The following is a 15,224-nucleotide window of genomic DNA, read 5'->3' on the forward strand; positions in this document are numbered from 1 at the left end:
GCGTACGAATTTACACCTCAACCAGTCAGCAAGGAACCAAGATGATGTGACAGGAAGAATCTCTTAGCATGAGGTCTAGTCCATTCCCCAGTTCAATCAAATCTAGCAGACAGCATGGAACCGGCGATTTATAAGGAATTATGAATCGCCCAGCAATCACAGGCACAAACCTGATACATATTTGTGTCCTTGTGGCCACGATGAACAGGCCCTTAGTGTGGTGGTGGGAGGCCAGGGAAGGGCGATATACATATCTCCCCACAGAAACCAAATAACGGCACCATGCTTGGACTCTACTGGTAGCCGGAACCCAGGCGGATCCGTTGGTCCCAGAACCATCTCCCTGTGACCTTCTGGTCTGGAGCTATGAACCCTAAAGGGTTTTGTGGGTCATTTGCTGCCAGTCCAGCAAGCGGGCGTGTCTTTCTCTAAAAAGGGTCACATCGGAAACCTGGAAACTGCTGACATCACTGCACCCCCGTGACTGCAGCCAAGGACTATTCCACCATCATAACCCAAAGGAACATTCATCTACCCAGTAACCGACTTGTACTGTGTGTAATCCTGTTTGTACCACACTACCTGTATTCGTAACCTCAGACCACTGTATATATTCTTTGTGTATAGTGTGTTATCTAGTGTGCCCTTAAGGCGATTAAATATATAATTTAATCTTGTGCTGTCTTGTATCTCGATCACGAATCCCCATGTACGTGTTTCGGCCTAGTTATAAGCTACCGAGGGGTGGTTTCTCACCCTATATAATCCCGTTAGCGGACCGGGCTTATATCAAACGAGAAGCTGGTGACAGATTTCCCGGGCTGAGGAAGCACTGTTTCACTAGGGCAGTGACCAGGCTCACTCAGCTTGTTGCCTCTCTGTGCCCGTGTGGACAGGAGGAGTCGGTGTAAACTGTACCAAGCTGACCTTACCCGCTCCTCCGGGAGGACAAAACGTCACGTCTTGGTAACCAGTGACGATACCGTATCTCGTGAGCTCAACGTAGTTGACTTCCAACTTCAAGCGGGCAGGAAGGGCGGTATCCCTCACATGAACCATATATCCTTTTTTGTGGTGGAAGGGGTGAATGGGAATACAGTGTATTCAATACACCATAAAAGCCACATTTAGAGTGCCTTTATGTTCAGCCGCTTTCCTCTGGTGGAGTAGAGAAGTCAGGCGAAATCCAGGCCTTGTTCATTTTTATAAGAGTCAACCGGTCAGCATTTTCAGTTGACAGGCGGATGCGCTTATCAATTATTATGCCCCCAGCAGCACTAAATAGACTCTCTGACAAAACGCTGGCGGCGGTGCAGGCCAGCACCTCCAAGGCATAGAGCGCCAGTTTGTGCCATGTGTCCAGCTTGGACACCCAATAGTTGTAAGGCACAGAGGGATCACTGAGGACGCTGACACGGTCTGCTACGTACTCCTTCACCAGCTTCCAACATTTTTCCCTCCTTGTGACACTAGGCCACGCATCAGGTTGAGGGTGCTGGCGAGGTGTCATAAAACTGTCCCAGGCCTTGGAGAGTGTTGCCCTGCCTCTGTTGGAACTGCTGTGTGTTCCCCTCATCTCTCCTTCTCTGTCGGCCAAGGAACTACATACTCTGCAGCCAGCTGGAAATTTTTTAAGCAATTTTTACACAAGGACCTTCTGGTATTGCATTATTTTGCTCGTCCTCTCTACCAGAGGAATAAGAGATGAGAAGTTATTTTTGTAGCAGGGGTCAAGAAGGATGAACAACCAGTAATCGGTGTTGTCCAAAATGAGTACAACGCGAGGGTCACAGGAAAGGCAGCCTAACATAAAGTCAGCCATGTGTGCCAGAGTCCCAACAGACAAGTAGTGTTGAGCAAGCATGCTCGGTCGAATACTGGGTGTGCTCGAGTACAATGAAAGTCAATGGGAGACCCTAACATCAAACCAGGCACCCCCTTCTCTGAAGAAGAGAGGGTGTCTGGTTCACAAAAAAAAGTTAGAAATTGATGGAAACTCCATAAAAATGGTTTAGAAACAGCATTAGGAGGATGGCTGGATACATCTTGGACTCCTATTACCTATGACATACAATGAACATCCACACAAAGGCTATATGCAAAAAGCCGGGTATGTGAAAGTCAACAATCTATCCATGAAGCAGACAACATACCTTACAATGGCTGCCTTGTGCACTATGAGACATTCCAAACCAGCTCTCATCTGACTGAGAGCCAGTAAGCCTCAAAGTTGCTTCATACCTGTTGGATGGCTTAGGTGGACCTACGCACCTAGATCAATATCATGAGGGTAACAAAAAGTTTTCTGATTGCCCTTGCATAATATTCAATGACCTTTCTATACAGTTTTGTCATGTAAACTCATTTGCATAAACATGGGAATATGGGAAAGACATGCAAATGAGCAGAATCGGCCTTGTTTTTCCGCTGATAAACCACTTGCCTGGAAAATTTGCGATTAGAAGATTAGCAATCTACACTACTCATGAAAAGGGCCATCTAGTCTTGTCATAAGACTATGAAACTAATAGATGGTGCTGTTCATGAGTCATGAACAGCGTCATCTATTGGTTTTATAGTCTTATGACAAGACTAATAATCTTGTCATAAGACTATAAAATCAATAGATGGCGCTGTTCATCTTGTTGGTGCGCTAGTAAGTGGAGCACCCTGCTCAAAAGAGTTCACACACCGTTTAGCACTCAGTCTATAATAGCCTGCGCTGACACTGAGGTGTATATCGGAATGCTGCTATCATTCACACATCTTCTAGCGCTTTATCTGCGGTAATATAAGCTTGCTATGATGTATCTGAGGACTGTTGCCCTGCTTATAATGACTCATGAACAGCGCCATCTATTGGTTTCATAGTCTTATAACAAGACTATGAATCCAATAAATAGCACTGTTCATGAGTAGTGTAGATCGCGAATAGCACTGTTCATGAGTAGTGTAGATATTCTAATCGCAAATTTTTCATGCAAATGGTTTTTCAGCTGAAAAACAAGGCAGATTCTGCTCATTTGCATGTCTTTCCCATATGCCCATGTTTATGCAAATGAGTTTACATGGTGCTCCATCAACACCACAGACAAGACTTTGCTGTCATATCAGGTTGATGACTCTCAATCTCCTCATCCTCTTCTTCCTCTTTAAGAAACCGCTGAACCACTAGGTTGAACACCTGGCCTAGGCATGGTATGTGTGTGAGGTTGCCAAGCCCCAAAGCCGCCACCAAGTTACGGCCATTAACAGACCCAACCATTCGTGGTTGCAGGTTGAGTGGCAAGAGCCACAGCTTAGTCTGGTCCCTTATCCCCTGCCACAGCTCTGCGGCGGTGTGCTGTTTGTCACCTAAGCAGATCCGTTTAAGATTGGCCTGTTGCCGCTTCCCCACTGCAGTGCTACACTGCTTCCAGCTATTGACTGATGGCTGACTGGTGCTACAAGATCAGAATACAGAGGTGAAAGTGGCGGAAATACTGATGGATGTAGGGCCCGCAATCCTTGGCGTTGGTAGCTTCTACGACTCCCTCCCGGCCTCCACAACGTTCACCCAGTGTACCATCATGGAAATGTAGCATCCCTGGCCAAAAGCACTTGTCTGTGTCAGTCATTAAGTGGACCTTCCCAATAACTGCGTTGGTCAGGGCACGGGTGATGTTGCGGGACACAAGATAGTGTAAGGCAGGGACGGCACACCGAGAAAATTTGTGGCGGCTGGGGACTGAGTAACGAGGGATGGCCACCATCATCATGCTGTGGAAAGCCTCAGTGTCCAGAAGCCTAAATGGCAAAATTTCTAGGGCCAGGAATTTGCTATGGTCTGTAGGTGGATGGCTGGGTATTTTCGCATTCATTCAAAGGCCTGGGGTATGGACATCTGTACGCTGCGCTGGGACACAGAAGTGCATGTGCTAGATGATGGTGCTTGCAAAGGTCCAGGCGCATGGTGGGAGGCATCCAGGCCTGTGTCTTGGACAGGTGATTGGCCAGCACGTAACACAGGGGAAGAGGAGGCAGTGGTGTGACCCACAGACACTGGTTGTGGACCCAGGCATTCGGTCCACCTATTAGGACAGATTTCAAATGCTAATTCTTTTATCGTCCGCACTTTTCTCAAAAAAGCGACAGACTGTGGAAAACGCACCCCTTGGCAAGAGAGATTGCCACAAGGGGGTGCTCCGGGAACAGTTGCGGGCCTGTTTTTGTGGCCCGCCTTCTCCCTTTTGCCACCCCACTGCCTCTTCCAGCCTGTTGCGGTGCTATGTATCCCTACACCTCTCTACTGCTGTCCTTGCTCGACTTGCCACCTTTCCAGGTTGGGTCAGTGACTTCATTGTCCAGCACCTCCTCTTCCACTTATTCACTCTGGTCATCCTCCTGACTTGTTGACCTAACAACAACCTCAATTATTGACACTGTGTCTCATCCTCATCATAAACCTCTTGAGACACTAATTGCGGTTGACTTATTGGCAACTGTGTCTCATCATCATCATCCACCTCGTGAAACACTAATTACCGTTCCCCACCGTTGTTTTCTTCTGACTGTGGATTCTCCAGAGTTTAAGAATCAGGGCACATGGTTTCCTCATGTCCCTCTTCAAGCGGTCTTGGCGAGAGGCCCAAATTAAGGAATGGTGATAAAAACAGCTCCTCGAAATATCACTTGTTTGCCAAGACTCTCCATGGTGAGTGGAAGGAGTATCAGGGTGAGGATTCTGCTGACCAGACTCTTGGCTACTCTTGGCTACTGAGACTGGACTTTGTGGAGGACAGGGTGGTGCTAAACCAACTGGAAGCATTATCTGCTGCAATCCAACCGACCACCTGGTCACACTGAAGTGACTTTGAAAGTGGTGTCCTGCACTGCAAACTGGGACATGAAGCAAGGTATCGTGGATGAGTGTGTTTCTTGTGCTCTGGCAGCAGGCACAGTTTCACTGCGCCCAGGATCACGGCCTCTGTGTGCACCGTAACCAGCACAGCACTTCCCCGTCCCTTAATGCTAGTCTTGCACATACTAAATGGTATATATGCTTGCAAGTATGTCACATGTACAGTAGCGCAGGTTTTGTAAGTTTTTTGCGCAAATAAAGTACACAGAAAGTCACAGATATTTTTAGGATGCGCACACGTTAAACAGGAGGTATAGCGCAAGTAATGTCGCTGTCAACACCGCCAAATAACAAAATACACTGAATAAATGTCACTGATATTTAGGATGCGCACACGTTAAACAGGAAGTATAGCCGAAGTAATTTCGCTGTCACCGCCACCTAATAAAAAAGTTACACTGAATGAATGCCACTGATATTTAGGATGTGCACACGTTAAACAGGAGGTATAGCGCAAGTAATGTCGCTGTCACCAGCAGCTAATAAAAAATTACACTGAATTAATGTCACTGATATTTAGGATGGGCAAACGTTATATAGAAGATATAGCACAGGTAATGTAACTGTCCACAGCAGACATTGTCTACGGAAAAAGTACACTGGCTGTCACAGATATTTTTATGCTGCGCAGACGTTAGACAGGAGATGTAGTGCAGATAATGTCACTGTCTGCAGCGGCCAAACAATTGCAAGCTATTTAGCGCAGATTGCACTAAAAATATATATTTCTGCCAGATACAATAGTCTTTAAAAGGACTTTTGGGTCTATAACAAGTATAAAAACTAAAATATTGCTATTTCAATCCCTACACTATCTCTACCTTCTGCTCTCCAGCTTTCCCTGACTAATACTGAGCCAAACACGTGTCATCGGGTGCTATATAGCACCCGATGATGCGTTCCGGCCAGCCAATCACTGTAATGCCAGCAGCCAACATGGCTACGGCAATACAGTGAATGTCAGTACTCACCCGCACGTTAATTGGCTGTGTAGCAGCCAACAAACGTGCAGGAAGGAGACTCGATCATCGTGCTCGAGCACACGCAGTATTTGGCCGAACATCGCGATGTGCTGAGCATCGGGATGCTCGAGCCGAACTAGTGGCATGCTCGCCCAACACTAGTGCTAACATATTCTATAGCACTTTACAATCAGAAGGTTCATGTACAGACAAAATCATACATTACATAGCAACAAAAACGTCAACAATTACAGTAGAACAAGAGGAATGAGGGCCCTGTTTGCAAGAGCTTACAATTTATGTATGCTTAAAATTTGTCCTCTGTGGGCTATTTTATTCAGCTCTTCAAGTATTTCCAGAAAAGTATTTAAAAACTCCTCAGCATGTAGAAATGGAACTTTCTCACTACACCTCCTCTTTTACATCTGGCCTGCTTTTCCATGTAAAGTTATTTTTTGGCCTGGCCCTGGCTGACATCTAATCCAGAGCTAGCTTTTCTAACTGCTACCACATTTTGCATCCATTCTCTTCACTGGCTCAGAATAGACTGGCTTGACCCCATTTAGCGGTGTCTCTGAATACGGCCTATTAAAGGGGTTGTCCGGATTCAAAGCTGAACCCGGACATACCCTTATTTTCACCCAGGCAGTGTGTTCGGTGACGTCACCGGCTCTGTTGGGCGGGCTTTAGCACTGCCCTAGCCATTTTACTGGCTAGGGCAGCGCTAAAGCCCTCTTATCAGTGCCGGTGACATCATCAGGCTTCCTGGCAGCCCCATGGAGAGCCCCTGTATGTCACCGGAACTCCTAAAAATGCCTTTGCCCTGCACGATTTAGCACATGGCAAAGGAGAGCATCGGAGCATGAACTGCTCCGATGCTCAAGTCAGGGGGGCTGCCTGGGTAAAAATGGGGATATGTCCGGGTTCAGCTCTGAACCCGGACAACCCCTTTAACACTTACGCATGCATATACAGAAATGCATTTAACTTACAGAATACATTTAACCCCTTGTTTTTACAGTGTACTACTGCTCTGCAGTGGGACGCTGCATATGCAGTATTATAAAAAAAAAAAAGGATTTGTATATTTTTGGGTGTTCATTGTTTATAAATGCCGCTTCTTTTTTATTTAGAATCCCTGTGTCTATCCCTTTCCGAACTAGCCCTTTAAGTTTTTTTTAAAGATCTCAGTTGGGTCGAGATTGGGACGAGATTCGCACCGGGGTTCGCAAATTTGTACGTTGGCTGGTGGGAGGAACTTTTTATCCACCCCAATGGCGCCCCCCGTGCTGGTCTCGTCCTCTGGCAGCGTTTTATAGATGATATTATTTTTATATGGGATGGGGGGGAAACAAAACTGCTGGAATTTTTTTAATGAAATTAATAAAAATTACTTTTATTTAGAATTTGCCTCAACATACAGTAGAAAGGAAATATATTTTTTAGATTTAGCTATTTATGTGGAGGGGACAGGCTACTCACCAGGACCTATAGCAAGCCAACTGACGGAAACAGCTTTATTGCCATGGATAGTTGCCATCTCCCTAGATGGCTGGAGAACATCCCGTGCAGTCAATTCATGAGACTGAGAAGAAACTGCACAAAAATAGGGGAATATGAAAGGGAGGCAGAGACTCTACAGAAAAAACTTGAATACAAGGGTTATGACAAAACAAAACTATTACAACAAAAATTTGAAATAAATCAAATAAATAGGCAGACCCTACTAGCAGAAAGTAAAAAGAAAGGAAAAACTTTGGAGAGTGAAACCGCAACAACAATACCGCCCATCATTACACCGTATAGCAACCAAGTACCACTTTTCAAAAAAATTATAAAAAAACACTGGGACATCCTCAAAGAGGATAAAATAATAGGTGAAATGATCCCTAAAGACCCCAATTTTGTGTTTCGAAAGGCACAAAATGTAGGCAATATAATTGCATCCACAAACAAATGTACAGGAATAAATATAAAAAATCAAAAGCAAAAAGGGGGGAAAAAAGGTGGCTTCTATCCATGCAAAACGTGCAGAGGATGCAAAATATCTCAGGACAAGAAAATAAAAACACAAATAAGCAACATGGAGGGGACATACAAACAAATTATAAAAGATTTCATAACGTGCAACAGTAAGGGTGTCATATATACACTAACATGCCCCTGCAATAAGATTTATGTGGGCCAAACCAAAAGGGCTCTAAACAAAAGGATAGGGGAACATATATATATAACATAAATAGAAAATATGAAGGTCACCCACTATCTCGTCACTACAATATAAAACACGTAGGTAGCTTTGTGGGTTCCCACTTTTGCGGGGTAGAAACAATACAGATGAACAAAAGGGGAGGGGACTACGTTAAAGAAATGTCCAAAAAAGAGTCAAAATGGATATTCAATATGGACACCCTAATACCCAATGGTTTAAACGCAGAAATAGAACTGTTTGCGTTTGAATGATGACTGGTGATGGATTCATGCAGGATTGGCAGGGAAGGGGTTAAGGTTCCAGACAAGCGCATAAATAGAGAGAGTGTGAACAGCCAGGTAACACTCCCTGAGGAAGAACAGCGTTGGCGAAGAGATACCTGGCACCGGTGGACATTGATGACCGCTGCAGTGACGTCACTCACAGCTCCGAGCGAGCGCTAATCACTTTCAATGGAAACCTCCACCTGCTGTAGCATCGCGCCACCGGCAGGGGCGCGAGGCAGCACGCCAAGCTACACAATACCTGGATTGATTCTGGATTCAAGCATCGATGATCCGGTGAATAACGTACACCGAATGGACAATCACTAATTGCAGGAAAGTAAAACTTCTGCACCAAGTACGGGAACACGAGGAGGAACATCAACGCACAAACAGGAGTCTACATTTCAGGTACACTGGTTAAGCCAGTTGAATACTTGTACATTGATGTAATCCCATGTGCATACATTTAGCTCATCTGTGATTCCTGTATATTAATCTCAACACGTCCCATAGCGCAGTATCATAAGTATTTAATACATCACCTTTCCTTGTACGGCAGTCTGTGTGGTGCTGCCGTGATACCGCTGCTGCTACACTTAGCATCCACGGAGCGCCCCTGAAGCGACCCCCTGTTTAGTCTCTGAAGACACAAGTTGTTAATCTTACAGTGTTGTTGGGACAGTTTAGGGACATACTCAGCTAGGTAGAGTCAATAAGCAAAAAAGTCAGGGTTTTAGCAGACAGGGAAAACATAGGGTCACTCCAACTTCTAGCCTTCCACAGAAGCCTGTGAGACCCAGCAAAGGCTGCCAGTGTAGTACACTAGTAATAGACTGACAAGCAATGCATTACAATAAAAGTTGAAGTTTCACAGTGAGACAAAAAAAAATGTAAAAAAAGAAAGAAAAAATAGAGTTTTACATAATAATAACATAATTTACAAGAAAAAAAGCACTCTTTTCCCATAATTAAGTCATACAAAATTGCAAAAAATAGGGAAAAAAATAAAGAAAAATAAACATATTAGGTATCGCTGTTCTTGCATCCACCGGCTCTAAAACTACCACATGATCCACCCCTCAGGTAAACGCAATAAAAATAAATAAATAAAAACGGTGACAAAAGATTGGCAACACAAAAACAAGATTTTGTCTTTTTCAAAAATGCTTTTACTGTGTAAAACGTAACAAAAATAAAATAATTGACATATTAGGGATTGCCACATCTTTAACAACGTGCTCTATAAAAATATAACAAGATCTACCCCCTCAGGTGAATGCTGTAAAAAAGAAAATCCATTTTTGGTCACCTTGCCTCACAAAACTTGTAATACAAAGCATTCAAAAAGTTGTATGTACCCCAAAATGGTACCAATCAAACTGTCATCTTATCCGACAAAAAATTAGCTCCTACCTAAGACAATCACACAAAAAAATTAACTAAATGTCTCTCAGAAAATGGCAACATAAAAACAAGATTTATTTTCTTTTCAGAAATATAACAAAATAAAATAGGCATATTAGGTATCACCGTGTCTGTAACAACCTGCTCTATAAAACTATTACATGATCTACCCCATCAGGTGAATGCAGCAAAAATAAATAAATAAAAACTGTGCCAGAACCGTCATTTTTTTTTACAAAATGTGTAATATCAAAGTGATCAAAAAGTCATTTGTGCCCCAAAATGGTACCAATAAAAAACATCACCTCATCCCACAAAAAATGTTCCCCCACATAAGACAATCGCCCCCAAAAAATTTGAAAAATTATGGCCTTCAGAAAATGGTGATGCAAAAAATGCTTTGTTAAAAAGTGGTAAAATGTAAAAAATATATATACTTGGCATCTCTGTACTCATACTGACCAGAAGAATACATAGCGTGTCATTTTCCCCGCATATTCTACGCCGCAACAACAAAACCCAAAAAGCAATGACACAATTGCTGCCTTTCTTTATCCTGCTTCTCAAATAGTTAAATAAAACGTGATCCAAAAGATATATGTATACCAAAATAGATTATGGTATGGTTGTAAGAAAATATTTATACTGGTACCCCAAAAACTGTGCAATACCAACATAGTGCCCATAAAACAATCCTTCAAAATCTACACTGCAAAAGCCATACATCACTTTTTCCCTTCTGAGTCCTGCATTGTGCACTTACAACAGTTTATGACCACATACGGGGTTGCCGTATTCATGAGAAAATGGGTAACAAATTATAAGATGCTTTTTCTCCTATTAGCCCTTGTGAAAATGAAAAGTTCGGGCTAAAGCAACATTTTATTGGAACAAATGAAATTTTTAATTTTCACATCCAAGTGTTTCTAAATTCCATAAAACACCTTTGGGGTCTAAGTGCTCAGTACACCCTTACTAAATTCCATTAGGGGTGTAGTTTTCAAAATGGGTTCACTACTTTGGGTTTCAATTGTAAGGGTACTTCAGGGTCTCTTATAATACAATATGGTGCCAAAAAACTTTTCTAGAAAACTCTGCCCTCCAAAAACCATATGGTGCTCCTTCCCTTCTGACCACTGCCATGTGCCCATAGGGCAGTTTACAACTACATATGAGGTGCTTCTGTAAACTGTAGAATCTAAATAATCAGAATCAGAATAATACAAAAAAAATTCACCTCCATTTGCCTTTAATTCTTGTGGAACAAAGTTTGTAACATCAGTTTTTAATAATTTGTGGGGTGTAGTTTCTAAAATGGTATAATTTATGGATGGTCTGTATTACATAAGCCCCTCAGAATCACTTTATAACTGACTCGGTGCTTAAAAAAATGGTTTTGTAAATTTTGTGAAAAATTGCTTTTAAAATTCTAAGCCTTCTAACATCCTAAAAAAATAAGATTACATTGACAAAATTATGCCAAGATAAAGGAGACATATGGGGAATGTTGATTGATAACTATTTTATGAGTTATTACTATCTGCCTTAAAAGTAGAGAAATCCAAATTTAGAAAATTGTACATTTTTCGAAATTTTCTGTAAATTTCTAATTTTTTTCATAAAAAAGGAAAAAAATATTGATTAAGTTTACCATTAACATGAAGTACAATATGTCACCAGAAATCAGAATAAGTTACATAAGTAAAACCACATAAAGTGACACATCAGATAAAAAAAAAAAAGGCCTGGACATGGGGTAGAAGGGGTTAAAATTGTGCAGTTCAGCGCATTGTACTACTGTACTAATACACTAGTTCAATTCAAAGCATTGTACTATTGCATTAGTATACCAATTCAATACCTTATATAAAACATACAGAGAAAAACTTGAGTCCTTCGTGAAGTTGGTTCAATTCACATTAGGCAAGTACCGTAAAACAAAGTTAAGGGACTGCACTGCTCTCCTGTAATCCACAAACAGGGAGTATAAATGGTATGCCAGATCCTGCCTCCAATTCTCCTTCCTTATGCCGCCAAACACTGCTACTATGTCCTGCTGCGGTGCCGCTCCATGGTTTCTCCACGTCAGATCAACCTACAGTATAATGTCAGGAATCAGGGAGCAAAATAGTGAAGCACCATAGGCATTTTCAGGCTAAAAGATGAATAAATTCTACTCACAGGAGTCGATTAAAACAAGGTATATCAGATATAAAATTCTATTTTCCCAGAGTCTTCCTGACCTAGGTTTCACCCCCCCCCCCTTCTTCAGGGGTTTTCTAAATGTTGCACATTTTGTACTTTTTGCCAGCTGACTGTAAAACTTATGTCATTGTTTTCCAAATGTGACATACCATAATTCCACGCCTTCACCTACATTTGTTTTATTAATCAGTAGTACTTCAGTCAGGCCGGACAAGGAGCGCAGCGGTGGGGGAGGCCGAGCATGAAGTGGCTTGGCGGTGAAGGGACAGGTGAGGCAAGGGTTAAGTGTGGGTGGAGGCGGGCTTGGAAGAAGAGGCGCGAGTTACTAGGGCAGCGGGGGGTGCGGCCAGCGGTGTGACGGAAGAAGGAGGCGGGAGCAGGAGCATTGCGGCCAGGGGAGAGAAACGACAGGCTGTGTGATGGCGGCGCCCGTGATGTCTGTGGAGGAAATGCTGGAGCGGCTGCGGCGTGAAGCGGAGGTGCGGGGGCCTGGCTGGCTGCAGGAGCAGGTTGGTGCGTGCATAGTTTCCCGTGCTCCTGTGGCTACCCCCGATATTCCACCGGCGCGCCTAAGCCCTGAAAGCACCCCCCGGGCCCGGCGCCGAGTAGGGAGCCCCTCTGCTGACCCTCGGCGGCGGAGAGCGGCCGCTCAGCCTTCTGCGAGTCGCTCTCGCCGCGGGAGGAATCCCAATATACGGCGGGGCCCTGATAGGAGCGGGACGCCCCCTCCCCTGCTCCCTGCGGCAGTTCAGCCGGATTCAGTACCAGGATCGGTGGACCGGCCCAGTCCTTCCTATAGCGGGCGGTCCACTCGGCTTCTCTATGACATCCGGGTTCCTCGGGCCGCACTGAGTGGAGGGGAATACCAGGGCAGGCCCAGAGAAGACCAAAACAGAGAGGAAGAAGGTCCCCTTGCCGTGGGGGGTGCCGCGGTCTTGTCCCAGTGTCCTTCCAGCGTGGTGCAGAGGGTCGTGCAGGTGGTCCAGGAAGAACAGCCGTCGACGTCCAGGAGCTATGCTGGTGAAGTGTCCGTGCTGCGGGAGTCAGGATCTACGGCAGTGGGAGTCACAGCGCCCGTGGTGCCTGGTGATATTGCTTGGGGCTCCATGTTAGCGCAGGGTTTCCCGGTTGGGGGGGGCCATGGGTGATTTTGGTAAGGGTTTGGGGCAGTTTTTGGGGGGATTGGCGGGTTGGTTGTCTGGTATGGGGTCTGGCGGGGGGTCTCCTTTGCCGGGTTGGGGAGTGGTGCCGGGGTCGGTAGCGGGGCCGCAAGGGGGTGCGGCAGGGTCGGTGTCAGTTGAGACTCAGGCGGGGGGAGAGGAGGAGGTGCAGAGGTTGGATGATAGGGCGCGTGGCGAGGTGTATGTGTACTTTGAGGGCCCTCTGGGGGCTCATTTGAAGCAAGAGGTGAGGGAGAAGATCTGGAAGGAAGAGTATGTGGAGATATTCTCGCTGCTCCCATTGGAACGGTTTAACCTGGATAGGGGGAAGAAGGATGAGGGAAAAAAGGATGAGGAGGATAAGCGACGGCATCGATTGATCCCACGTACGTTTGCTAATTGGCTACAGGCGTTGGCCATATTAGCAAGTGTCATTGGGGAAAGGTCTCCGGATTGTTGTTCGGCGCTGTTTTGCTACCAGGATGCCATTGGGGAAGCTTATAGGGTTTATGGTGGTGTGGGCTGGCTCCGTTATGACGAGCAGTTCCGGCAGCGTAAGGCGGTGAGGCCTGATATCCGGTGGGATCATAAGGATATTGGGTTGTGGTTGAGGGTGACGGCGCCGCCTAGGGCTGGGCAGTCCTTTCGGGGGGAGTCCGGGGGGTCATCCCCGGGTGCTTTGGCAGCGGCATCGGCAAAAGGGTTGTGTTTCCTTTTTAATGAAGGAAACTGCAGATTTGGTGCTAAGTGCAAATTTAAGCACGAGTGCACGGTGTGTGGGGGACCCCATGGAGCTAACCGTTGCTTCAAGGGGGGAAAGAATAAGGGGGGTGAGGGGGCTGGAAAAGGGTGGAAGAGATGCAGGAGTTTCTAGATAAGTATCCGGATCGGGTTGCGGCTGGGTTATTGGGGGATGGGTTTAGGTTCGGTTTTCGTATTCCATCGGTTGTCACGGCGGGGCCTATTTTTCTTAGGAATCTTAGGTCCGCGCTTGTTCATGCGGGGGTAGTGGTGGAGAAATTGAGGAAGGAGGTGGAGTTGGGGCGGATGGCGGGTCCATTCAAGGAACCGCCGATCCCTGGGCTCTAGGAGTGGTGCCTAAGAAGGAGCCGAACAAGTTTCGGCTCATTCATCACTTGTCTTACCCAAAAGGTGCGTCGGTCAATGATGGTATAGATCCTGAACTTTGTTCGGTGGTCTATACTTCCTTTGATGCGGCTGTTAGATGGGTGAGGCGGTGGGGACAGGGGACGTTGATGGCTAAGGTTGATGTGGAAGCGGCTTTTCGTTTGCTTCCGGTTCACGTGGAGAGCATGGGTTTATTGGGTTGTTTTTGGGATGGGGAGTATTTTGTGGATAGGTGCTTTCCGATGGGGTGCTCTCTCTCGTGTGCGTATTTTGAGACCTTTAGCTCGTTTTTGGAGTGGGTAGTGGTGGAAGTTTCGGGTTGTTCGTCTATTATCCATTATTTAGACGATTTTTTGTGTTTAGGGCCGGCGAATTCACAGATTTGTTCTTTGTTGCTGCACACGATGCAGTCGGTTTTTGCGCATTTTGGGGTACCGTTAGCACGGGAAAAGACGTTGGGTCCGGTGACGGAGTTGTGTTTTTTGGGGATTGTCATAGATACGGAGCGAATGGAGTGTAGGCTTCCTGAGGATAAGTTGTTGGATTTGCGCCAGGAGATTGATAGGGCCATAGGGAGGGAGAAGATTAGGTTGCGGGATTTGCAGTCATTGTTAGGGAAGCTGAATTTTGCTTGTCAAATTATGCCAATGGGTAGAATTTTCTGTAGAAGGTTGGCCGCGGCTATGGCGGGGGTGTCAGCGCCTTATCATTTTATTAGGTTGCGTAAGGAGTTGAAAGGGGATTTGAGGGTGTGGGCGGAATTTTTGGGTCAGTACAATGGCAGGTCTTTAGTGATGGCGGAGTTGTGTGATAGTGTGGATTTTGAGTTATATACGGACGCGTCAGGGGGAGTGGGTTTTGGGGCTTAATGCCAGGGACAATGGTGTGCGGGCGGGTGGCCGGATTTGTGGGTAAGTCGCGGTTGGGTGAGGAACATGGCTTTGTTAGAACTTTTTCCCATTGTTATGGCGGTTGTGTTGTGGGGTG

Source organism: Bufo bufo, chromosome 2 (assembly GCF_905171765.1).
Source record: "Bufo bufo chromosome 2, aBufBuf1.1, whole genome shotgun sequence".
NCBI classification, from domain to species: Eukaryota; Metazoa; Chordata; class Amphibia; order Anura; family Bufonidae; genus Bufo; species Bufo bufo.